Source organism: Rana temporaria, chromosome 11, assembly GCF_905171775.1.
Source record: "Rana temporaria chromosome 11, aRanTem1.1, whole genome shotgun sequence".
Lineage (NCBI taxonomy): Eukaryota > Metazoa > Chordata > Amphibia > Anura > Ranidae > Rana > Rana temporaria.
The window spans coordinates 160,274,399-160,301,010 of record NC_053499.1 but is presented as its reverse complement, the minus strand read 5'-3'; the positions used below and the strand labels follow the sequence as shown (position 1 = coordinate 160,301,010).

General features: G+C 46.4%; 1 protein-coding gene across 4 annotated transcripts in view; it reads right to left on the bottom strand.

Moving 5' to 3' along the window:
* Positions 1-21,818, bottom strand: part of PLCG2 (phospholipase C gamma 2) — a 110,458-nt gene extending 88,640 nt beyond the window's left edge. For 3 of the 4 annotated variants that reach the window (XM_040329585.1, XM_040329583.1, XM_040329586.1), the window contains exon 1: positions 21,523-21,818. The gene's annotated coding sequence lies outside the window, so the exon portion shown is untranslated. Of the gene's footprint in view, positions 1-2,596; positions 2,681-21,522 lie in introns of those variants that run through there. The other variant, XM_040329584.1, reaches the window with a different exon arrangement.
* Between the last annotated feature and the right edge of the window lie 4,794 nt (positions 21,819-26,612).

The window sequence follows — 26,612 nt, the reverse complement described above, 5'->3', positions numbered from 1 at the left end:
ACTCTGATGGGGACACCTGATGTAAGGGGGCACTCTGATGGGGACACCTGATCTAAGGGGTACTCTGATGGGAACACCTGATGTAAGGGGACACTCTGATGGGGACACCTGATGTAAGGGGACACTCTGATGGGGACACCTGATGTAAGGGGACACTCTGATGGGGACACCTGATGTAAGGGGGCACTCTGATGGGGACACCTGATGTAAGGGGGCACTCTGATGGGGACACCTGATGTAAGGGGGCACTCTGATGGGGACACCTGATGTAAGGGGGCACTCTGATGGGGACACCTGATGTAAGGGGGCACTCTGATGGGGACACCTGATGTAAGGGGACACTCTGATGGGGACACCTGATGTAAGGGAGCACTCTGATGGGGACACCTGATGTAAGGGGACACTCTGATGGGGACACCTGATGTAAGGGGACACTCTGATGGGGACACCTGATGTAAGGGGGCACTCTGATGGGGACCCTGATGTAAGGAGGCACACTGATGGGGACCCTGATGTAAGGGGGCAGTCTGATGGGGACACCTGATGTAAGGAGGCACTCTGATGGGGACACCTGATGTAAGGGGGCACTCTGATGGGGACACCTGATGTAAGGAGGCACTCTGATGGGGACACCTGATGTAAGGGGGCAGTCTGATGGGGACACCTGATGTAAGGAGGCACGCTGATGGGGACACCTGATGTAAGGGGGCAGTCTGATGGGGACACCTGATGTAAGGAGGCACTCTGATGGGGACACCTGATGTAAGGGGGCACTCTGATGGGGACACCTGATGTAAGGGGGCACTCTGATGGGGACACCTGATGTAAGGGGGCACTCTGATGGGGACACCTGATGTAAGGGGGGGGGGACATGTTCTGTTTAATATGGTTTCCCAGGTCAGCTTTGTCTATACTGCAACAATAGGGCCCCATTCACATCTGGTGAGTTGGGGTCAGGGGCGGAATAATTGCAGCATGTGTGTTCAGTGGCACCGAAACGCAGTGCCAGCGATTGTTGCGACGCAAAACTGCATCATGTGAAAATTGTTACCAAAAAAAGAGCAGGAGCCTCCTCTGGGCAACGAGCTTCACACAATGCGGTTTGCTGCAATTGCAGCGCAAATTATTATGAGAATGAGCTGTGGGAGGGGTCTGGCAGACTCCACCCATTACAGGCTGTGCACAAGGAGAGAGCAGAGCAGAGCGGTGGGAGGGGTCTGGCAGGCTCCACCCACTACAGGCTCCCTGCAGAAAACTACAGGAGGGGGTAGAGACAAGACCAGTCTCCCTGCACAAGGAGAGAGAGCAGAGCTGTGGGCGGGACCCAACAGGCTCCACCAATTACAGGCTTCCTGCAGAAAACTACAGGAGGGGGTAGAGACAAGACCAGTCTCCCTGCACAAGGAGAGAGCGCAGAGCTGTGGGCGGGACCCAACAGGCTCCACCAATTACAGGCTTCCTGCAGAAAACTACAGGAGGGGGTAGAGACAAGACCAGTCACCCTGCACAAGGAGAGAGAGAGAGAGAGCAGAGCTGTGGGAGGGGTCTGGCAGGCTCCACCCATTACAGGCTGTGCACAAGGAGAGAGAGCAGAGCTGTGGGAGTGGTCTGGCAGGCTCCACCCACTACAGACTTCCTGCAGAAAACTACAGGAGGGGGTGGGGACAAGACCAGTCAGCCTGCACAAGGAGAGAGAGAGCAGAGCTGTGGGAGGGGTCAGTCAGGCTCCACCCATTACAGGCTGTGCACAAGGAAGGAGAGCAGAGCTGTGGGAGGGGTCAAGCAGTCTCCACCCTCTACAGGCTGCCTGCTGAATACTACAGGAGAGGGCGGAGACAAGACCGGTCCCCCTGCACAAGGAGAGAGGGCAGAGCTGTGGGAGGGGTCAAGCAGGCTCCACCCTCTACAGGCTGCTTGCTGAATACTACAGGAGAGGGCGGAGACAAGACCGGTCCCCCTGCACAAGGAGAGAGGGCAGAGCTGTGGGAGGGGTCAAGCAGGCTCCACCCATTGCAGACTTCCTGCAGAAAGCTACAGGAGAGGGCGGAGACAAGACCGGTCCCCCTGCACAGGGAGAGAGAGAGAGCAGAGCTGTGGGAGGGGTCAAGCAGGCTCCACCCATTGCAGACTTCCTGCAGAAAGCTACAGGAGGGGGCGGAGACAAGACCGGTCCCCCTGCACAAGGAGCGAGAGCAGCAGCGAGCGGTCTTCATTACAGGAAGTCTCACACCGGATTACTGCACAGATCTTGAAGTAATACACAAAGATCTCCGATATTCGGGAAGAATACACACAATGAATGGATTTAGAGTTTTCTTATCCCGGAGTTCAGCTTTAATTCTGATCCTAACATTCACCTCATGCTGTCAGCTGCCCGGCTGTCCGTTACGCCCCCCCCCCCCCCCCCCACACGGGAAACGCCAGGATCTGAAACAGACCAGGTTGGAGAGAGTCTGGTGTTCAGTAGATGCCGACATTTGTATTTCCCCCTCCGATGAGGACCGGCCAGTTGCAAAAGAAAGAGCCGCAAACAGCCGAAGCCTTGCCTAAAGTCCAGGAAGAGCACCTGTCACCGTTCCCCTCCCCCTTCACTCACCACCATCTTGTCCCAGGTGCCTTCGGGCCGTTCTGTCACCAGACACATGGAGAAAGCTCTGAACTTCTTCCTTGTTGTTTCTTTGCTTCTGCTTTTTTTTTTGGTCTATATGATTCTGCTCTGCCCCCACCCCCGCTGCTCGGCTTTCTGCTCCACTGCGTCCACTTCCTTCCTCGTACTGCACTTTCGGCTGCGACCTCCCTTCCCTCTCGTCAGATGGACTTTATGGGCCACACACACGGCCTTGTTCAAGAAGAAGGCACGTCTAGTTTGCTTGTCATTGCCCTGAGACTCATCTATTGCAATCAAATTTCCAGATCGGTCACCAAGGGCCCCCCCCCCCTGTGCAAGACCCAAATATTGGACCCCCAACATTCACCAACTGCTGGCCAAGTTTTTAGACTCATTCAGCTCGATAGAAGTGAGAAATGTCCAAGCCTACTAGAGATGAGCTTGGGTCTAGTCCTAACCTGAAGGTCACCTGTTACTGTTGGGCCAATGAGGGGGGGAGGGGGGGCTGAACATATATAAAGGGGTGGGGATGCTCTTGACGTCCTTGACCTAGTATGGCCATGTGGTGAGCTTGGCCTCTGGTTTGGTACGAACCTGAAAGTTGGCTGTCACTGCTGGGCCAATGAGGCTAGTTTGCTTGTGATTGCCCTGAGACTCATCTATTCCAATCGAATTTCCAGTAGGGCACCGAGGGGCCCCCCCTTGTGCAAGACCAAATATTGGACCCCCAACATTCAAAAACTGCTGGCCAAGTTTTTAGACTCGTTCAATGACAGCTTGATAGAAGTGAGAAATGTCCAAGCCTACAAGGAGCTTGGGTCTGGTCCTACCCTGAAAGTCACCCGTTGGGCCAATAAACGGGGGGGGGGGGGGGCTGCATATATATAAAGGGGTGGGGAAGCTCTTGACGCCCTTGACTTAGTATGGCCATGTGGTGAGCTTGGGTTTGGGCTTGGTCCGAACCCAAAAGTTGGCTGTCACTGCTGGGCCAATGAGGCTTGTTTGCTTGTGATTGCCCTGAGACTCATCTATTGAAAATCGAATTTCCAGTAGGTCACCAAGACCAAATATTGGACCCCCAACATTCACCAACTGCTGACCAAGTTTTTAGACTCATTCAGCTTGATAGAAGTGAGAAATGTCCAAGCCTACTAGAGATGAGCTTGGGTCTGGTTCTAACCGGAAAGTCACCTGTTACTGTTGGACCAATGAGCGGGGGGAGGGGGGCTAAACATATATAAAGGGGTGGGGATGCTCTTGACGTCCTTGACCTAGTATGGCCATGTGGTGAGCTTGGCCTCTGGTTTGGTACGAACCTGAAAGTTGGCTGTCACTGCTGGGCCAATGAGGCTAGTTTGCTTGTGATTGCCCTGAGACTCATCTATTCCAATCGAATTTCCAGTAGGGCACCGAGGGGCCCCCCCTTGTGCAAGACCAAATATTGGACCCCCAACATTCAAAAACTGCTGGCCAAGTTTTTAGACTCGTTCAATGACAGCTTGATAGAAGTGAGAAATGTCCAAGCCTACAAGGAGCTTGGGTCTGGTCCTACCCTGAAAGTCACCCGTTGGGCCAATAAACGGGGGGGGGGGGCTGCATATATATAAAGGGGTGGGGAAGCTCTTGACGCCCTTGACTTAGTATGGCCATGTGGTGAGCTTGGGTTTGGGCTTGGTCCGAACCCAAAAGTTGGCTGTCACTGCTGGGCCAATGAGGCTTGTTTGCTTGTGATTGCCCTGAGACTCATCTATTGAAAATCGAATTTCCAGTAGGTCACCAAGACCAAATATTGGACCCCCAACATTCACCAACTGCTGACCAAGTTTTTAGACTCATTCAGCTTGATAGAAGTGAGAAATGTCCAAGCCTACTAGAGATGAGCTTGGGTCTGGTTCTAACCGGAAAGTCACCTGTTACTGTTGGACCAATGAGCGGGGGGAGGGGGGCTAAACATATATAAAGGGGTGGGGATGCTCTTGACGTCCTTGACCTAGTATGGCCATGTGGTGAGCTTGGCCTCTGGTTTGGTACGAACCTGAAAGTTGGCTGTCACTGCTGGGCCAATGGGGCTAGTTTGCTTGTGATTGCCCTGAGACTCATCTATTGCAATCGAATTTCCAGTAGGGCACCAAGGGGCCCCCCTTGTGCAAGACCAAATATTGGACCCCCAACATTCACCAACTGCTGGCCAAGTTTTTAGACTCGTTCAATGACAGCTTGATAGAAGTGAGAAATGTCCAAGCCTACAAGGAGCTTGGGTCTGGTCCTACCCTGAAAGTCACCCGTTTGGGCCAATAAACGAGGGGGGGGGGGGCTGAATATGTATAAAGGGGTGGGGAAGCTCTTGACGCCCTTGACTTAGTATGGCCATGTGGTGAGCTTGGGTTTGGGATTGGTCCGAACCCAAAAGTTGGCTGTCACTACTGGGCTAATGAGGCTTGTTTGCTTGTGATTGCCCCGAGACTCATCTATTGAAATCGAATTTCCAGTAGGGCACCAAGACCAAATATTGGACCCCCAACATTCACCAACTGCTGGCCAAGTTTTTAGACTCATTCAGCTCGATAGAAGTGAGAAATGTCCAAGCCTACTAGAGATGAGCTTGGGTCTGGTCCTAACCGGAAAGTCACCTGTTAATGTTGGGCCAATGAGCGGGGGGGGGGACATATATAAAGGGGTGGGGATGCTCTTGACGTCCTTGACTTAGTATGGCCATGTGGTGAGCTTGGGTTTGGGCTTGGTCTGGAACCTAAAAGTTGTCTGTCACTGTTGGACCAATGAGCTGCAGCTAGGAGATCCCCCACTCTCTAATGATGTATATAAAGGGGAGGGAATTCTCATGACATCCATGTGATCTAATATGGCCACATGTGGTGAGCTTGGGCTTGGGGTTTGGTCCGAACTTAAAAGTTGACTGTCACTGCTGGGCAGGGATGGACTGGCCATCTGGACAACAGGGAGTTTCCCGGTGGGCCGATGGCTCAGTGGGCCGGCTTCAGTGACAGCGGCCGCCGCCCCCTCCGCTCCTCTGTCTCCCCCTTCCCCGCAGCGCTCACCTCCTCTCCCTCCCCGCAGTGTTCAGATCCTCTCCCTCCCCGCAGTGTTCAGATCCTCTCCCTCCCCGCAGCATTCACCTCCTCTCCCTCCCTGCAGCGTTCACCTTCTCTCCCTCCTGCAGCGTTTACCTCCTCTCCCTCCCCGCAGCGTTCACCTCCTCTCCCTCCCTGCAGCGTTCACCTTCTCTCCCTCCTGCAGCGTTTACCTCCTCTACCTCCCCGCAGCGTTCACCTCCTTTCCCTGCCTGGCCGCCCACATTGGAGAAACCTGTCAGTGGGCCGGTCTGGATGAAATCCAGGGCCAAATTTTTGTCCCAGTCCAGCCCTGCTGCTGGGCCAATGAGCTGCAGCTAGGAGATTCCCCACCCCCTAAAAATTTACTGTATATAAATGGGAGGGGATTCCGAGGACATCCTTGACCTACTATGGCCACATGTGTTGGGTTTGGGCGTTTTTTGGCCCCAACCCAGAAGATGGTTGTCATTGCTGGGCCAATGAGCTGGGGGCAGAAATTTCCCCATCCTGCAACTGATATATACAAAGGGGCAGGGATGAAAATGACATAATTGACCTACATCCTGACCCCGTAAAGATGTATAAAAAGGGGAGGGGTTTCCAAGGACATCCTTGACCTAATATGGCCACATGTGGTGAGCTTGACCTTTGGCATTGTTTTGGTCCTAACCCAAAAGTTGGCTGCCATTGCTAAGCCAAGGAGTTGGGGAGATTCCTCTCTCTCAGCTGATGAATACAAAGTGGGGGGGGGGGGGGGATGCTCGTGACATCATTGACCTCATTTGGCCACATGTGGTGAGCTTGGGTTCAGGCTTGGGTTTGGTCTGAATCCAAAAGTTGGCTGCCATTGCTGGACTGATGGGCTGCGGTCAGATGATTCCCCACCTTGCAACTGATGTATACAAAGGGCCGGGGATGCTTGTGACATCATTGACCTAATATGGCCTCGTGAGATGACCTTGATTTGGTTCGAACCTGGAAGTTTACTGTCATTGATGGGCCAACCAGCTGTGGGAAGGAGATTACTCACCGTCACATGACGCATACAAACGAGTGGGGGTGCTCATTGACCTACTTTGTCCACGTGCCCATATTAGATCAACGAGGTCATGAGCATCCCGCAACTTTTTGCAGGTTGTAGTTTTTATTTTTCATTAATAATTAGCATTTTGTCTCACAAGAGGAACAGCCTTTGAAATGAAGGCTAGAGAGATGGGGAATGCCGCCATATTGGTTGCGCAACAAGCTCTATCACACAGAGTTATGGCGCTGAGCATAGAGTCTGCCGTACATGGAACGAATTTCAGCCATCTCCTGGTGAACTGAAAAAAATTTGAGCCATGGGTGGTCCTATCAGCACCCTCCCTCTACTGCCTCCCTCCCTCTACTGCCTCCCTCCCTCCCTCTACTGCCTCCCTCCCTCTACTCCCTCCCTCCCTCTACTCCCTCCCTCCCTCTACTGCCTCCCTCCCTCTAATCCCTCCCTCCCTCTACTGCCTCCCTCCCTCTAATCCCTCCCTCCCTCTACTCCCTCCCTCCCTCTACTGCCTCCCTCCCTCTAATCCCTCCCTCCCTCTACTGCCTCCCTCCCTCTACTGCCTCCCTCCCTCCCTCCCTCTACTGCCTCCCTCCCTCCCTCTACTCCCTCCCTCCCTCTACTGCCTCCCTCACTCTACTCCCTCCCTCCCTCTACTGCCTCCCTCCCTCTACGGCCTCCCTCCCTCTACTCTCTCCCTCCCTCTACGGCCTCCCTCCCTCTACTGCCTCCCTCCCTCCCTCTACTGCCTCCCTCACTCTACTCCCTCCCTCTACTCCCTCCCTCCCTCTACTGCCTCCCTCCCTCCCTCTACTCCCTCCCTCCCTCTACTCCCTCCCTCCCTCTACTGCCTCCCTCCCTCCCTCTACTCCCTCCCTCTACTGCCTCCCTCCCTCTACTGCCTCCCTCCCTCTACTCCCTCCCTCCCTCTACTGCCTCCCTCCCTCCCTCTACTGCCTCCCTCCCTCTACTCCCTCCCTCCCTCTACTGCCTCCCTCCCTCTACTGCCTCCCTCCCTCCATCTACTCCCTCCCTCCCTCTACTGCCTCCCTCCCTCCCTCCCTCTACTCCCTCCCTCCCTCTACTGCCTCCCTCCCTCCCTCTACTGCCTCCCTCCCTCTCGTGCCTCCCTCCCTCTACTCCCTCCCTCCCTCTACTGCCTCCCTCCCTCCCTCTACTGCCTCCCTCCCTCCCTCTACTGCCTCCCTCCCTCCCTCTACTCCCTCCCTCCCTCTACTGCCTCCCTCCCTCTACTCCCTCCCTCTACTCCCTCCCTCTACTGCCTCCCTCCCTCCCTCTACTCCCTCCCTCTACTCCCTCCCTCTACTGCCTCCCTCCCACCGGATGTCCTTTGAGATAAGAATGGAAGGAACTGGGTGGAAAAATTGTTGGCTCTATTAGATGTTGGCACTCTTCAGGGATCTGACAGCGGCGGGTACAGGCTGTCAGAACACAATAGCTGTATAAGAATTTGCCCCCTTCATTTTTTGTGATTCGGCACTGCGTCATGTTAACTGACAATTGCGCGGTCGTGCGACGTGGCTCCCAAACAAAATTTACGTCCCTTTTCCCCCACAAATAGAACTTTCTTTTGGTGGTATTTTATCACCTCTGCGGTTTTTATTTTTTGCGCTATAAAAAAAAAAATATCCCACCATAACCCATCGAGGAATGGACTTCACTAGACCTCTGAAGGCACCAAGCGGTCAGTAGCAGATCCTTCAGGCCGGGTTCACACTATCGAGAATTCAATGTGGGTTTCCTCGCATCCAATTCGCATAGCAGGAGATTGTGACCATCTCTCTATGGAGCCGGATCACACATCTCCGGGGCGGAGCCAATCACACAAAGGTTCTGTGCGTCTTTAAGTCCATTTCAGGTCCCAATTCAGCCAAAGTTCGGGCTGAAATCGGGCCTGAACCAGTGATTATTATTATTTCATTATTATTATTTCATTATTATTATTATTTCATTATTATTATTATTTCATTATTATTATTATGATGATGATTATTATTATTATTTCAATATTATTTCATTATTAATATTATTATTATTTCATTATTATTTATTATTTATTATTATTATTATTATTATTATTATTATTATTATTGATAAAATAAAAATACATTATTAATAATAAGAATGATGAACTAATAATACGTAAATAAAAATAATAATGATAATAATAAAAATAATAATAAAAATAATAATTATAATAATACAAATAAAACAAATAATAATAATGAATTATAATTGTTATTATTATTATTATTTCATTATTAATAATATTATTATTATTATTATTATATATTATTAATAATAATGTGTTATTATTTTATCATTGTTGGGCCAGATTCACAGAATAAGTACGCCGGAGTATCTGCTGATACTCCGGCGTACGTTCAAATTTGCTGCGTCGTATGTTTATTTGTAATTCACAAACAAGATACGACGGCATTTGGCTAAGATCCGACAGGCGTACGCCTTCGGATCTTAGGATGCAATACTTCGGCCGCCGCTGGGTGGAGTTTGCGTCGTTTTCCAGCATCGGGTATGCAAATTAGCTGTTTACGGCGATCCACGAAGGTACGCGCATTCGTCGCATTCTCTTACGTCGGTTTTTCCCGTCGTAGAGTTAAGTGTGCTATTTAGATGGTGTAAAATTACACCATCCATGTTAAAGTATGGCCGTCATTCCCGCGTCAAATTTTAATTTTTTATTTATTTTTTGCGTAAGTACATTACGCACCTCGCCGTTCAAAAAACGTTGGGGAGCCGTAATTTCGTGCAAAGCACGGCGGGAAATTTCCAAACGGAGCATGCGCAGAACGTTCGCCTAATTTAAATGGTACACGCCCCATTTGAATTAGGCGGGCTTGCGCCGGATGGTTTTACGCTACGCCGCGGAAAGTTTACACGCAAGTGCTTTGTGAATCAAGCACTTACGCTGGAAACTTGCGGCGGCGTAACGTAAACGGGATACGATACGCCGCCGCAAATCTACATGAATCTGGCCCGTTGTTTCTATTATTTTATTATTAATAATGATAAAATAATAATACATTAGTAATAATTAAATAATAATGATAACATAATAATACATTAATAAAAATAATAATGATAATAATAAAAATAAAACAAAATATTAATAATGAATTATTACAATAATAATAATAAAATCAAAACACATCATTAAAAATAAAAATGATAATAATAAAAAATAATAATAATAAATTAATAATAATAATAATAATAATAATAATAATAATAATAATAATAATAATAATAATGATAAAATAATAATACATTAATGATAATAATAATACATTATTATTATTATTATTAATAATAATACATTAATAAAAATAATAATGATAATAATAAAAATAAAACAAATAATAATACATGAATAATTACAATAATAAAAATAATAATATTAATTATAAAACAATAATACATCATTATTATTATTATTATTATTAATAATAATAATAATAATAATAATAATAATGATAAAATAATAATACATTAATAAAAATAATAATGATAATAATAATAAAAATAAAACAAATAATAATAATGATTAAAAAAAATACATTAATACTAATAAAATAATAATACAAATTATAATACAGGTCGCAGTTTAAAGAGACGGTATACAAATAACGATAAAATACACAACAAAGGGGGGGGGGGGGACTTTTTATGGGCAGATCTAAGCAGATCAATTCGTTCAAATTGAGAATTTCTGCTTTGCCAAAATGTTGCCAATAGTTCAATTGGTAATTTTTGCGGCAAAAAAATCAATATCACCCAAATCACTCCACTGATTCCCAATTACTGGCACCCCGGGAATGTCGCTGACACCGTACCCGGGACTCCCCTCTGGGCCCGTGTGGTTGGGTGTTTCTCACCTGCGTTTGTGTAGATTTAACTGTTGCGTCTCAATCTACCTTTGCTGTGAATGATCCGCGTTTTGGATCGCGTTTCAGAGGCTACCGGCCGGCGGTGGGGAAGCGATGTGTCGCCTCCTCGCCAACGGTTTTAACCCCAATTTTGCCAGCAAACGGGCCGCAACCGCGTGCATTGCGGGGCACTTGTGGCGCTATCCCTGAATCTGCCTATTTCAGCTTAAGATAGTGAGGTCGGCAGGCGGCTAAACATGTGTCCCAAACGCGCATTTTTACCGCCCTCCAACCGCACATCTAAATGATGCCTTCGTAAGGCAGATCTTTTGTACGCAACGCATGCGTTTGAGCGGCGCTGGTTTCGATAGCCTGCGTTTGACCGCGACACCCAACTACACGGCTCCTTCTAGGGGACCAAAATACACCGAATGGAATACAGCGCCGCGCCGTCACCTCGCCCTGCGTCCAAAAATAGCAACAACCTGAGCTATTTTCAGTAAATGGCATCAGCACTCACCTTTGAAATGTCACAGCGACAAGTGCGGCGGTGCGGCTTCGGCTTTGCATAAAAAAAGTTTAAAACAAGAGAAGGAAATTGAGTAATGACCTCTTTTGTCAAACGCGGCTCAGATGTTTTTAGTGGCGCCTGACAGGCTGGTTCGCTCGCATGTTACCCCTTCAACTCCGGAAAGTTTACCAACCCCCCCCCCCCCTCTTCATGACCAGGCCATTTTTTGCGATAGGGCACTGCGTCGTGCAACACTGTATTTAAATACAATTTTGGTCCTTTTTTTTTTCACAAAAAGAGCTGGTGGTATTTGATCCCCTCTGCTGTTTTTTTTTATTTTTTATTGTATAATATAGAAAATTAAAAATATATATATTTTTTACTTTCTGCTATAAAACATATCCCATAAAAATATAAGCAAAATCAAGTTTCTTCATAAATTTTGGCCAAAATGTATTGTGCTACATTTTCAATTGGTGGTATTTTATTTTTTATTATATAATATAGAAAATGTTAAATATATATTTTTTTATTATTATTTATTATACAATATTAAAAAAAAAAAAAAAACAATATTTTTTATTTTCTGCTATAAAACATATCCCATAAAAAAAATAAACAAAATCAAGATTCTTCATGAATTTTTTTTTTATTATAAAATAGAGAATATATATATTTTTTACTCTGCGCTGAAAAAAATCATGTCCCATAAAAAAAAATAAACAAAATCGAGTTTCTTCATGAATTTTGGCCAAAATGTATTGTGCTACATTTTCAATTGGTGGTATTTTATTTTTTATTATATAATATAGAAAATTAAAAAAAAATATATATATATATATATATATATATATATATATATATATATATATATATATATATATTTTTTTTTTGTATTATTATTTATTATTATTATTATTATTATTATTATTATTATACACTATAGAAAACAAAACAACATTATTTATTTTCTGCTATAAAACACATCCCATAAAAAAATAAACAAAATCAAGTTTCTTCATAAATTTTGGCCAAAATGTATTGTGCTACATTTTCAATTGGTGGTATTTTATTTTTTATTAAATAATATAGAAAATTAAAAATATATATATTTTTATTATTATTTATTATTATTATTATTATTATTAGTAGTAGTAGTAGTAGTAGTAGTAGTAGTAGTAGTATAATTTATTATACACTATAGAAAAAACAACAACATTTTTTATTTTCTGCTATAAAACACATCCCATAAAAATATAAGCAAAATCAAGTTTCTTCATAAATTTTGGCCAAAATGTATTGTGCAACATTTTCAATTGGTGGTATTTTATTTTTTATTATATAATATAGAAAATTTAAAATATATATATATATTTTTATTATTATTTATTATTATTATTATTATTATTTATTATACACTATAGAAAACAAAACAACATTATTTATTTTCTGCTATAAAACATATCCCATAAAAAATCAAGCTTCTTCATAAATTTAATTTTTTTATTATATAATAGAGAGAACTTAAAAAAATATATATTTTTTACTTTGCGCTGAAAAAATTCATATCCCATAAAAAATAAAAAAATAAACAAAATCAGGTTTCTTCATAAATTTTGGCCAACATGTATTGTGCTACATTTTCAATTAGTGGTATTTTATTTTTTATTATATAATATAGAAAATGTTAAATATATATTTTTTTATTATTTATTATTATTATTATTATTATTATTATTATTATTATTATTATTAATATTATTAGTATTATTATTATTATTTATTATACAATATAGAAAAAACAACAACATTTTTTATTTTCTGCTATAAAACACATCCCATAAAAAAATAAACAAAATCAAGTTTCTTCATAAATTTTGGCCAAAATTTATTGTGCTACATTTTCAATTGGTGGTATTTTATTTTTTATTAAATAATATAGAAAATGTTAAATATATATTTTTTTTATTATCATTTATTAAACAATAAAGAAAAAAACAACAACATTTTTTATTTTCTGCTATAAAACCTATCCCATAAAAAAATAAACAAAATCAAGATTCTTCATGAATTTTTTTTTATTATAAAATAGAGAATATATATATTTTTTACTTATACAATAGCGGGTGTTTTTGCATTGAAATCGATGGGACACTATATTGCATTGAAGACAATAGGATGCGATTTTTGCAATGAAGTCAACAGGACGTGTTTTTGCATCGATGTCAATGGGAAGCAATTCTGCACTGAGGTCAATGTACGCGATTTTGCAGTGAAGTCGACGGGACGTGATTGTGCCTTGATGTCAATAGGGGGTCATTTAGCATCGAAGCATTTTTGCATTGTAGTCAATGGGACGCGTTTTTACACTGAAGTCTAACGGGCCGCGATTTTGCATTGAAGTCAGTAGGGGGTATTTTTGTGTTGAAGTCAATGGGACACAATTTTGCAATTAAGTCAATAGGGGGCACTGCATTGAAGTCGACGGGAAGCGTTTTTGCATTGAAGTCAGTGGGAAGCGTTTTTTTTTTTTGCGGGGTGTAATTTGGCATTGAAGTCAGTAGGAGGTGTTTTTGCATTGAAGTCAATGGGACACTATTTTGCATTGAAGTCAATGGGATGCGATTTTTGCAATGGAGTCAATGAACGCGATTTTGCATTGAAGTCAACGGGTTGTGATTTTGCATTAAGGTCAATAGGGGGCTCTTTTTTTTTTTTTTATCGGCAACCCTAACCCTATTTTGCACTGATGATTTTCGGCGGCTGATCGATCGGCGCATCCCTGGTACACGATGATTCAGGAAATGAACGCCCCCCAGTCGGGGGAGGGGGCGGGGGGCGGGCATCTTGCCCCCGTATTGCCCGGGAAGGATGTCGGCAGCACTATAGAGAGGAAAGCTTCCTCCATTCCTGCTGTCAGTCTGTGATGACGAAACTCGCAGGTCCGGCGTTGCGCTCGTTCTGCTCGGCATTGCTGACTTCCGAGGAGGAGGAAGTTACATCACCGCCATCCTCCGGTCAGCGGCTCGCCCAGTTCTCAGCCGCGCAGGGCCGCTAGTCGCCGACCAGCCAGAGCGTTTACTTTCCTTCCATATAACAGAAGACGGGAGAGAGAGGGGCGTGTCCTCCTCTCCTCCTTTATAATGTAGCCAATTAAAGTGCCAAATCTACTTATATCAGGCCTTCCCTGCTATTCCCCCTCCCCCCTCCATCAAGTTATTTTACCCTTTTCCATTACACACCTCATTGTAGGTCCAGTGACGTCAATACTGGGCCTCTGTGCTCCTCTATGCAATGCAGGCAGATCATGGCTGGAGGGAGGGGACAGCAGGAAAGGTAAGGGGGGGCAGCAGGGAGGGGACAGCAGGAAAACATCACGTCACCCTGCCACAGTACAACTCTCAAGAGCCATCAGCAGTGGGGGTGCGGTGGGGGGAGGTGGGGTGCGGACCACCCCTAGGTGGAGAAGCTGGGTCAGCACGGAAAGTAATTAGACCGTCACAGAAGAGGAGAAGGCTATGATGTATAAGAAAGGGGAGGAGTTGTGCTCGGGTTTCTGACTCTTCCTGGAGCGGTGTCTCAAAAGTATCTTCTGCGGGCCAAAAACTCTGCGCCCAAAGTCGGTCAGTCCAATCAGGAAGGTGGAAGGGCTCCGCAGCTGCTGGATGAAATGGAAAGCCTCCGCATACAGGAAGCGGTCGGGAGCCGTGGAGCGCAGAGAAGAGCCGACTGGAAGTGACATCAGTTCCAGGGGCTGGAAAGGGGGTGTGGCTACGTGTTTCAGAGCTGCCCGGGTCTTTGTCAAGCCCTGCTACACTGCTGCTGGATGGATTAGAAAGCTTCAGCATACAGGAAACGGGAAGCGGTCGGGAGCTGTGGAGCGCAGTGAGGAGCCGACTGGAAGTGATATCAGCACAGGAGGCTGGGAGGGGACGTGGCTACGCGTTTCAGAGTCACCCTGCTTCTTTGTCAAGCCCTGCTCCTCCTTTGTCAAGGAAGTGCGGAGAAGCTGGGTCAGCACAGACAGTAATTAGACAGTCACAGAAGAGGAAGGTGGAAGGGCTCCACAACTGGTGGATGAAATGGAAAGCCTCCGCATACAGGAAGCGGTCGGGAGCCGTGGAGCGCAGTGAGGAGCCGACTGGAAGTGATATCAGCGCAGGAGGGGAGGTGGCTACGCGTTTCAGAGTCGCCCTGCTTCTTTGTCAAGCCCTGCTCCTCCTTTGTCAAGGAGGGGGGGAGAAGCTGGGTCAGCACAGACAGTAATTAGATAATTACAGAAGAGGAAGGTAGAAGGGCTTCACAACTGGTGGATGAAATGGAAAGCCTCCGCATACAGGAAGCGGGCGGGGAGCCGTGGAGCGCAGTGAGGAGCCGACTGGAAGTGACATCAGTTCCAGGGGCTGGAAAGGGGGCGTGGCTACGTGTTTCAGAGCTGCCCGGGTCTTTGTCAAGCCCTGCTCCACAGCTGCTGGATGGAATAGAAAGCTTCAGCATACAGGAAGCGGGAAGCGGTCGGGAGCTGTGGAGCACAGTGACGAGCCGACTGGAAGTGACGTCAGTGCAGGAGGCTGGGAGGGGAGGTGGCTACGCGTTTCAGAGCTGCCCAGCTTCTTTGTCAAGCCCTGCTCCTCCTTTGTCAACGAAGGGTGGAGAAGTTGGGTCAGCACAGACAGTAATTAGACAGTCACAGAAGAGGAGGACAGGCAGAAGTGACATCGGTGCAGGAGGCTGGAAGGGGACGTGGCTACGCGTTTCAGGGTCGTCCTGCTTCTTTGTCAAGCCCTGCTCCTCCTTTGTGAACGAAGGGTGGAGAAGTTGGGTCAGCACAGACAGTAATTAGACAGTCACAGAAGAGGAGAACAGGCAGAAGTGACATCAGCGCAGGAGGGTGGAAGGGGACGTGGCTACGCGTTTCAGAGCCGCCCAGCTTCTTTGTCAAGCCCTGCTGGACTACGCAGTGGTTGGAGAGCAGTCTCTAGGACCAAACACCACATAAACATTTACAACAAGTCATGACAAAGTCCAGCGCTCCTATACCACAAAAAGACACCACCATAAGGCAGGGCCGTCTTATTTGCATCATGGGCCCCTGGGCAAAGTAATGCACTGGGGCCCCTACCGGCTGCCCCAATTCACGCACCTACGCATTTAGACAGCCCTGCCATGTTTTTTTGAGGAGTTCCCCAAGACCTGGACATTATTGTTTCCTCTGGTGTATAGAAGGTTGAGAAAGGCTTCTATTACAAAATCCTAGTGACACCACTATATGTGCAGAGCTGGAGATAAGAGCGAAGCGCGTGTGCGCCTCTCATACACAGACAGCCACTTCCTCTTTCAGGGAATCCTGCTGATGAGCAAACAGAAATGATATTACGCGTTTTGGTACAAGGTGAACTGGTATTTAAAGGAAATGGATCTGTCTGCAGATGCTTTAACCTGAAAGGAGTATTGGGGGGCCAGGAAGGGGATGAAAGTGCCCGGTATTGGGGGGGACAGGAAGGGGGTGAAAGTGCCTGGTATTGGGGAGGGCAGGAAGGGGGTGAAAGTCCCTGGTATTGGGGGGGGCATGAAGGGGATGAAAGTGCCCAATATTGGGGGGGGGCAGGAAGGGGGTGAAAGTGCCTGGTATTGGGGGCAGGAAGGGGGTGAAAGTGCCTGGTATTGGGGGCAGGAAGGGGGTGAAAGTGCCTGGTATTGGGGGGGCAGGAAGGGGGTGAAAGTGCCCGGTATTGGGGGCAGGAAGAGGGTGAAAGTGTCCGGTATTGGGGAGGGCAGGAAGGGGGTGAAAGTGCCTGGTATTGGGGGGGGCAGGAAGGGGATGAAAGTGCCCGGTATTGGGGAGGGCAGGAAGGGGATGAAAGTGCCCGGTATTGGGGAGGGCAGAAAGGGGGTGAAAGTGCCTGGTATTGGGGAGGGCAGGAAGGAGGTGAAATTTCCCGTTATTGGGGAGGGCTGGAAGGGGGGGAGTCCACGGTATTGGGGGGCAGGAAGAGTGTGAAAGTGTCCGGTATTGGGGGGGGCAGGAAGGAGATGAAAGTGCCCGGTATTGGGGAGGGCAGGAAGGGGGTGAAAGTGCCCGGTATTTGGGGGGCAGGAAGGGGGTGAAAGTGTCCGTATTGCGAGCTAGGAAGGGGGTGAAAGTGCCCGGTATTGGGGGACAGGAAGGGGTGAAAGTGCCGGTATTTGGGGGGCCAGGAAGGGGGTAAAAGTGCCCGGTATTGGGGGGCAGGAAGGGGGTGAAAGTGCCCGGTATTTGGGGGGGCATGAAGGGGGTGAAAGTGCCCGGTATGGAAGTGGTTAAGTGAAACTAGCACCAGAGGAATGCACAGAAGAGACTTCTGACCAATATGATGGTAGGTGTCCCATGTTGCCCGCATGCACACTGTTACTTCTAAAAGTAAATAAGGTCACGAAGTCAGCGACCACCACACCAGAACACGGAGGAAGAATATAAACACCACACACTGGGAAATACCATCTCTATAATAAAAAAACGTTCATTTTCTCGCTGCGATAAACAGAATCTTCCGAAGTTTCTACATCAAGAAAAAAAAAAAACAACAAGCAGAGAAATATTCAAAGCAGCTGTGAAAGGGGATCTGTGTGTGGAGGCGACGCTCGCAGGCGACACTTCCTCTTTTGGAGAAGTCCGAGGGGTTGTCTGATTCTCATACTAATTATCTGCAGTTTTACCTTTATCTTTAGAGACCTGCAAAGGGTTCGGAGAAGAAGAAGAAGAAGAAGGAGGAGCAGAAAAGCAACCAATCAGAATGAGTCTTACAGGTTGAACCAGATAAAATGACAGAGCTCTCAATGTGGGACTTCCAAAACCCACAATCGTGCTCATAAGTTTACATACCCTGGCAGAATTCAGAGGCGGCTCTCTAATTAGGCAAATTAGGAGATCGCCGCCTTAGGCCTCGCCCCCCACAGAGGCCTCGCGGCCGCTTAATTTACCCGATGATTCGCCGGGACCGTCCTGCAATATGATCCAGAGTCCCAGGAAAACAGAGTCCCGCAATGCCCGCGGCTTGTGCGGGGTTCAGAGGCGTCAATTGATGGGCACACTGGTAGAAATTGATGGGCACAGTGGCTGCGTTTTGATGGGCACACTGGTGGCAATTTATGGGTACAGTGGCTGCGTTTGATGGCACAGTGGCTGCAATTGATTTGTTTTTAAGCTTGTTTGTACCCCCCCCCCCCCAAATTTTTTTTTAGCGCCAGCATTGATGATTATATTGTTGGAGGCAGGGGCGTTGCTAGGTCTGCAAAAGATGGACCAGAGCCCATAGCAGTGGTCACCAACCTTTTTGAAGAGGACTGGCTGTGAGGGCGGGAAGAGCGGGGATGTGGAGTCCTTCTCTCCTCTCATCCGCCTCTCTCATTCAGCCCGCTCGCTCACCGCTGGTTAGGCAGGGACCCTGCGGCAAAGGACTCTGGGCGATGGCCCCAATAGCCACCCCCTAGAGACGCCACTGGTTGGAGGTCTCTTATGTAGCTCCGGCTACATAAGATATCTCCATAGAAAGAGATTATCCAATCCCTCGTGTAGCTCGGCCCTAAATGGCTTCATCCCAGGGGGCGGACTGACCATTGAGGCACGCCCGGGGGCCCCATGAGTTTTCAGTCCGCCCCCTGCTCCATCCTTTGTATAGAATTGATAAGACTGCGCTGCGGATCGCCGTTCCCTCAACAAAAATTCAAATGCATTTCAGCTGAATTGGAGAAACTTGTGTATAATGTGATTCCATTTCTACATCATATGAGGATTCCGAGGCGGAAGAATCTTTTTTCTGTAGACTTTGATCTTTGCCCCGCCTCCTGCGTGATTCTTGATAGTCTACTGATAACCGTTATTATGGGATCGGTGACCTCCAGCCTGATCGCCTCCGCTGTGCCCATAAATCCCTCCATGCAAATCCTATTCCAACTTATTATCAGGAAAGGTATTTGGTGATTTCATAATAAGGCCAGTGGTCTCCATACTGTGGCCCTTTGCTTGTCTTGGGGCCACTATTCCCACCATTGACACCAATGGTGGGCAGCACAGTGGTGCAGTGAGTAGCACTTTCGCCTAGCAGCAAAAGGTTCGCTGGTTCGAATCCCAACCACGACACCATCTGCCTGGAGTTTGCATGTTCTCCCTGTGCCTGCGTGGGTTTCCTCTGGGTACTCCGGTTTCCTCCCACACTCCAAAGACATGCTGGTAGATAAATTGGATCTCGTCCAAATTGGCCCAGTATATATGTATATATGTGTGTATGACTGTGTGTCCCTAGCGTGTCATGATCCTACGGGGTAAAAATGACCGCACCAGCCAAGCAGATACTGGCTGGAAAAAGCGCCCAGAGGCGATTCAGTTCGCATGCGTTGCGCTATACAAGTCATTCATTTCATTTCAATGACAAGGCGTCATCTCTTCCACTGATACCAAAAATAAGGCACACTTATCTTTCCACTGACACCAATGATGGGACACTATTCCTCCCACTGACACCAATGATGGGGGCACTATTCTTCCCACTGACACCAATGATGGGACACTATTCTTCCCACTGACACCAATGATGGGACACTATTCCTCCCACTGACACCAATAATGGGACACTATTCCCCCCCACTGACACCAATGATGGGACACTATTCCTCCCACTGATACCAATGATGGGACACTATTCCTCCCACTGACACCAATGATGGGACACTATTCCTCCCACTGACACCAATGATGGGACACTATTCTTCCCACTGACACCAATGATGGGGCACTATTCCTCCCACTGATACCAATGATGGGACACTATTCCTCCCACTGACACCAATGAAGGGACGCTATTCCTCCCACTGACACCAATGATGGGACACTATTCCTCCCACTGACACCAATGATGGGACACTATTCCTCCCACTGATACCAACGATGGGACACTATTCCTCCCACTGACACCAATGATGGGACACTATTCCTCCCACTGACACCAATGATGGGACACTATTCCTCCCACTGACACCAATGATGGGACACTATTCCTCCCACTGACACCAATGATGGGACACCATTCCCCCCACTGACACCAATGATGGGACACTATTCCTCCCACTGACACCAACGATGGGACACTATTCCTCCCACTGACACCAATGATGGGACACTATTCCTCCCACTGATACCAACGATGGGACACTATTCCTCCCACTGACACCAATGATGGGACACTATTCCTCCCACTGACACCAATGATGGGACACTATTCCTCCCACTGACACCAATGATGGGGCACACAGGCCGGAGGAATCTGTGTGGTCGCGCGGGGGGGGCAATTACAGAAAGATGGTTTCTCTTTTCCACTGGCTTTCAGCTGCTGCAGGGAGAGACACAGGGCATCGTTGCTGTAATTACACCCCCCCCGCACCGATCCCCTCCCTGTTCTGCTTACTTCTGATCCCACCCCCCTGTGCCCCCCCCGTCACTGTGCCACGCCACCTCCTTCCGTGGCACTGCCAGCTTCCCTGTCCTTTAAAAAAATATATAATAATATTTAAACATTCATATAATAAATAATTACAACGTAAAATAAAATCATTCTAAAAATGTATTTATTTCTTTAATTATAACTAAATTTTTTTTTTAAATGTAATGATTTTAGCGTATTTTGAAGTGAAAATATTGGCCCAGATTCAAGAAGCAATTGCGTCTGCGTAACCATAGTTAATTGCATACTAACGCCGATTCACAACGTTACGCGAACCCTGCGTACGCAGTTTACGTCGTTTGCGTACGTCGGGTTTCGCGTAAGGCTGCACATGCTAAAAGCAGGGGCAGCCAACGCTAAGGATACCCGTCGTTCCCGCGTCGCGAGGTTTAAATTTTACGTCGTATGCGTAAGTTAATTTGTGAATGGCGCTGGACACCATTCACGTTCACTTTGAAGCAAATGACGTCCTTGCAACGCCATTTACCGCAATGCACGTCGGGAAAGTTTCCCGACGGAGCATGCGCTCTACGCTCGGCGCGGGAACGCGCCTAATTTAAATGATTCCCGCCCCCTACGGGATCATTTACATTAGGCGCCCTTACGCAGGGCATTTTTGAGGAGCTCCCACGCAAATTACGTGGCTACTGCTTCATGAATGAAGCGTAGCGCAAATAATTTGCGTAGGCGCAGGGTAAAAAGGGTACACTGCGCCTCCGTAAGGAGCGCGCAGCTGTACCTGAATCTACCCCATTGTTTTGATAATTGGGGGACCCTTCCAGATAGGCTGTACGGGGCCCCATGATTTCTAACAGCAGCCCTGCCTATGACACCCCCCCCCCCTTTTTAAAAAGTTTCGACCAGAGCGAGAAGCGCTGGTGACAGGTGCACGGTGCGCGGTGCGGGACTTACTTGGTTGTCGCTTGTACAGGTTCCCCCGACTCCCTCCTGTCATCTCTGCTCAGGTGACACCTACAACTCCTCCATCGCTGTCAGCAGCCCGTCCACTTTAGTTTTCTCCCAATCCGCAGGAGAAACAAAACAACAACAAAAAAGCATAAAAAAAAAAGTACAAAAAGTAGAGAGATAAAGGCGAAGAGTGCGAAGAGTTTCCAGCAATGGGGAAGAATGCAGCGAGAGGAGAAGGAGGTGGTTTAGAGACGAGGAAGTATCAGAGGCACATTGGTGTGCGGTGGTTTTATAGGGAGCGCAGTCCTTCCTGTTATATCTCTTTACACATGTGTGCAGTGACGCAACCACCGCATAGCTAATGAGCTCTTAAAGGCGCAGGCACCTTCTTTGGGCCATGGCTAAACTGCCACTGCTGGCCTCTCCTACTGACTGGCTGCCTTCTTCAATTCATCGGATCCAATTCATTTTCAATCATTGGCTTGGAGAAACCAGAAGACCGGAGGTTCCGGCGGCACATGTGCACTGCCGCAAAATTACTTTGTTTTCGTTTCATTTGTTTATTGTTTTTTTTTTTTTTTTTGGTCATTTGTTACTCAAAAATAAGAAAGAAGATTCTAAAGAATAACTAACTAATAATAACTAACTAATAAATTAGAGCTATTGGAATTTCATTTTAAATTTCGCCGTTAACCACTTCAGCCCCGGACCGTTACGCAGGTAAAGGACCTTGGCAGTTTTTGCGATTCGGCACTGCGTCGCTTTAACTGACAATTGCGCGGTCGTGCGACGTGGCTCCCAAACAAAATTGGCGTCCTTTTTTTCCCACAAATAGAGATTTCTTTTGGTGGTATTTGATCTCCTCTGCGGTTTTTATTTTTCTTGCGCTATAAACAAAAATAGAGCGACAATTTTGAAAAAAATTCAATATTTTTTACTTTTTTGCTGTAATAAATATTCCCCAAAAATATATAAAAAAACATTTTTTTCCTCAGTTTAGGCCGATACGTATTCTTCTACCTATTTTTGGTAAATAAAAAAAATGTATAGCGTTTACAAAATAGGGGATAGTTTTATGGCATTTTTATTAATAATTTAGTTTTTTTACTACTAATGGCGGCAATCAGCGATTTTTTTCGTGACTGCGACATTATGGCGGACACTTTGGACAATTTTGACACATTTTCGGGACCATTGTCATTTATACAGCAAAAAGTGCTATAAGAATGCACTGATTACTGTGAAAATGACAATTGCAGTTTGGGAGTTAACCACTAGGGGGCGCTGAAGGGGTTAAGTGTGACCTCATATGTGTTTCTAACTGTAGAGGGGGCGGGGCTGGACTTGTGACGTCATTGATCGTCTTTCCCTATATCAGGGAACAGACGATCACTGACACTGCCACAGTGAAGAATGGGGAAGGTGTGTTTACACTCACCTCTCCCCGTTCTTCAGCTCCTGTGACCGATCGCGGGACACCGGCGGCGATCGGGTCCGCGGGTCCAGTGGGCGCGGTCACGGACCTTCGGACCGGGTCAAGTGCTTGCGTGACCCACGGCTGGGGCTCTTAAAGGCGACGTACCTGTACGTGCCTGTGCCCAGCCGTGCCATTCTGCCGACGTATATCGGCGTTAGGCGGTCCTTAAGTGGTTAATGAACTTGACGGATACAAATTCATCCAAAGTTACGAATTATCCAAAATAACGAATGCCGCATCTAAACAAATGGAACAAAATGAATTAATAATAATTAATAATATTAATAAAAAAAAGTTGTTATTATTATTATTATTTATTATTATTAATTAGTTATGTTCCATTCATTTAGATACGGAATTTGTTATTTTGGATAATTCGTAACTTTGGATAAATTTGTTGGGGGAGGTTCCTGTTCCAATTCCTGAGTCCTAGCCATATTCTGCAATGGGAAACCCTAACCCCAACCCTAACCACAACCCTAACCCCAACCCTAACCACAACCCTAACCCCAACCCCAACCCCAGCCCCTAACCCCAACCCCAACCCCAACCCTAACCCCAACCCCTAACCCTAACCCCCTAACCCTCTAACTCTAACCCTCTAACCCTAACCCCCTTAACCCTCACCCTCTAACCCTTACCCTCTAACCCCCTAACCCTAACCCCCTAACCCTAATCCTCTAACCCTCTAACTCTAACCCTCTTACCCTAACCCTAACCCTCTAGCCCTAACCCTCTAACTCTAACCCTCTTACCCTAACCCTCACCCTCTAACCCTAACCCCTAACCCCAACCCCTAATCCCAACCCTAACCCTAACCCTCACCCTCTAACCCTAACCCTCTAACCCTAACCCTCACCCTCTAACCCTAACCCTCTAACCCTAACCCTCTAACCCTAACTGCCTAACCCTAACCCTCTAACCCTAACCCTTTAACCCTAACCCCCTAACCCTCACCCTCTAACCCTAACCCCCTAACCCTCTAACCCCCTAACCCTCTAACTCTAACCCTCTAACCCTAACCCCCACCCTCTAACCCTAACCCTCTAACCCAAACCCCCTAACCCTCTAACCCTAACCCTTAACCCTAACCCTCTAACCCTAACCCCCTAACCCTCTAACTCTAACCCTCACCCTCTAACCTTAACCCTCTAACCCAAACCCCCTAACCCTAACCCTCTAACCCTAACCCCTAACCCTAACCCCAACCCCAAACCCCTAACCCTAACCCCAACTCCTAACCCCAACCCCTAACCCCTAACCCTAACCCCAAACCCTAACCCTAACCCTCACCCTCACCCTCTAACCCTAACCCTCTAACCCTAACCCTCTAACCCTAACCCTCTAACCCTAACCCTTAACCCTAACCCCTAACCCCAACCTCCTAACCCCAACCCCTAACCCTAACCCTAACCCCAAACCCTAACCCTAAGTTCACTAACAGCCAAGTTTGAAAGAATATTCTATTTAGTTAGTAATAAGTTAAGTTATTATTAGTTAGTTATTATCTCAGATTTTTTAATTTTCGGGTTTTCACATATCGAATTTCTGAATTCCTGAATTTTCAAATATTCGAATTTATGAATTTTCGGAAAAATTCGTTAAACGTTTTTTTGACATTTCCGAATAAACTAATTTGTCAAAATTTGTTAAAAAAACGAATTCGGCGAACAACGAACAATTAAGGGTGTTAAGTATTTTTTTAATAAACTTTTTTATAAAAAAATAATAAACTATGAAAAAGTTTTTTTTTTTTTTTAAATAAACGTTTGTTTTATAACAAACTAACAAACTATGAACATGTTTTTCTTTTTAATAAACTTTTTTTATAATAAACTAACAAACTATGATTTTTTTTTTAAATAAACTTTTTTTTATAATAAACTAACAAACTATGAAATTTTTATTTATTTTTTAAATAAACTTTTTTTATCATAAACTAACAAACTATGTAAAAATGATATAAAAACATCATATGTGTACAGTGTAGCACGACCGCGCAATTGTCATTCAAAATGATGAAAGCGCTAAAAATTGAAAATTGGCCAGGGCAGGAAAGGGGGTAAAGTGCCCGGTAGGCAAAGGGTTAAACACCATCACATATAGACATACATAAACATCCAAAATATGTAAAAGTAATAATAATAAAAAAATTCTTGTAAATCTTACAAAAAATACACAATGTTTCCTTTTAGGAAAAGCTCCGGGGGGGGGGGGGTTTATCTGGTACAACCTGTTTAATCAGTACAAGATTTATAGAAAGTTCAGCTTTGGTGACAACATATTATGGGGCGGCTTCCAGGAACACTGATATAGCTAAATATAGATACAATGTAGCCCACGGCACCCTCACATAGTTACGTCTTTATATACAAGCTCCGCCCCCTTGTGTTAAAGGGTATGTACACCCGAACAATGAGCTTTCTTTATTTGCTCCCTTTTCTTTTGATCTGGTAAATATACCATTAAAATTGATATACAGTGGAACCTCGGATTACGAGGACAATCCGTTCCAGGAGAATGCTTGTAATCCAAAGCACTCGCATATCAAAGCGAGTTTCCCCATAGAAGTCAATGGAAACGAAAATAATTAGTTCCGCATTGACTTCTATGGCATGCAATACCGCATGCGGCCAGAGGTGGGAGGGGGGCACCGGAGAGACTCGTAAATACCCAGAGACCGTTCGGCTGCATTCGGGTACTGAGTATTTCCGAGTGTTTCCGATCGGCTCCGGCTCCCCCGCACCTCTGGCCAAATGCGGTACTGCACACCGCAGAGGCTTGAATTCTGCTCGTATTGCGAGACAACACTTGCAAACTGAGTCAGGGTTTAAAAAAAAAGAATTGCTCGTATTGCGAAACGCTCGTTAACCGCGTTACTCACAATCCGAGGTTCTACTGCAAAAAAGGTATCTGTTGATCCTGCCAGAAATTCATTGAGCTCTTCTGAAATGTCAAGCAGTGTTATCAGCCCTGGCCAGTTTTCACATATGAGGTACAGACCACCTACCCCCTTTGCAGAATACAGCATGTGGGTCAAACCACAAGACATTAATGCGACCGGATGAGAGACCACCTACGTGACATAAATACACAGAACATTTTATTTATCATCATGTCTCTAATTTACAATCATGGAAAGAGCAGATTATAGAGAGAGGAGATCATCCCGAGAGAGGAGAAGATCATCCTGAGAGAGGAGGAGATCATCCCAAGAGAGGAGGAGATCATCCCGAGAGAGGAGATCATCCAGAGAGAGGAGATCATCCCGAGAGAGGAGGAGATTTTCCTGAGAGAGGAGATCATCCAGAGAGAGGAAATCATCCCGAGAGAGGAGATCATCCCGAGAGAGGAGGAGATCATCCCGAGAGAGGAGAAGATCATCCTGAGAGAGGAGATCATCCCGAGAGAGGAGATCATCCCGAGAGAGGAGAAGATCATCCCGAGAGAGGAGGAGATCAACCCGAGAGAGGAGGAGATCATCCCGAGAGAGGAGAAGATCATCCCGAGAGAGGAGAAGATCATCCCGAGAGAGGAGGAGATCATCCCGAGAGAGGAGGAGATCATCCCCAGAGAGAGGAGATCATCCCGAGAGAGGAGATCATCCCCAGAGAGA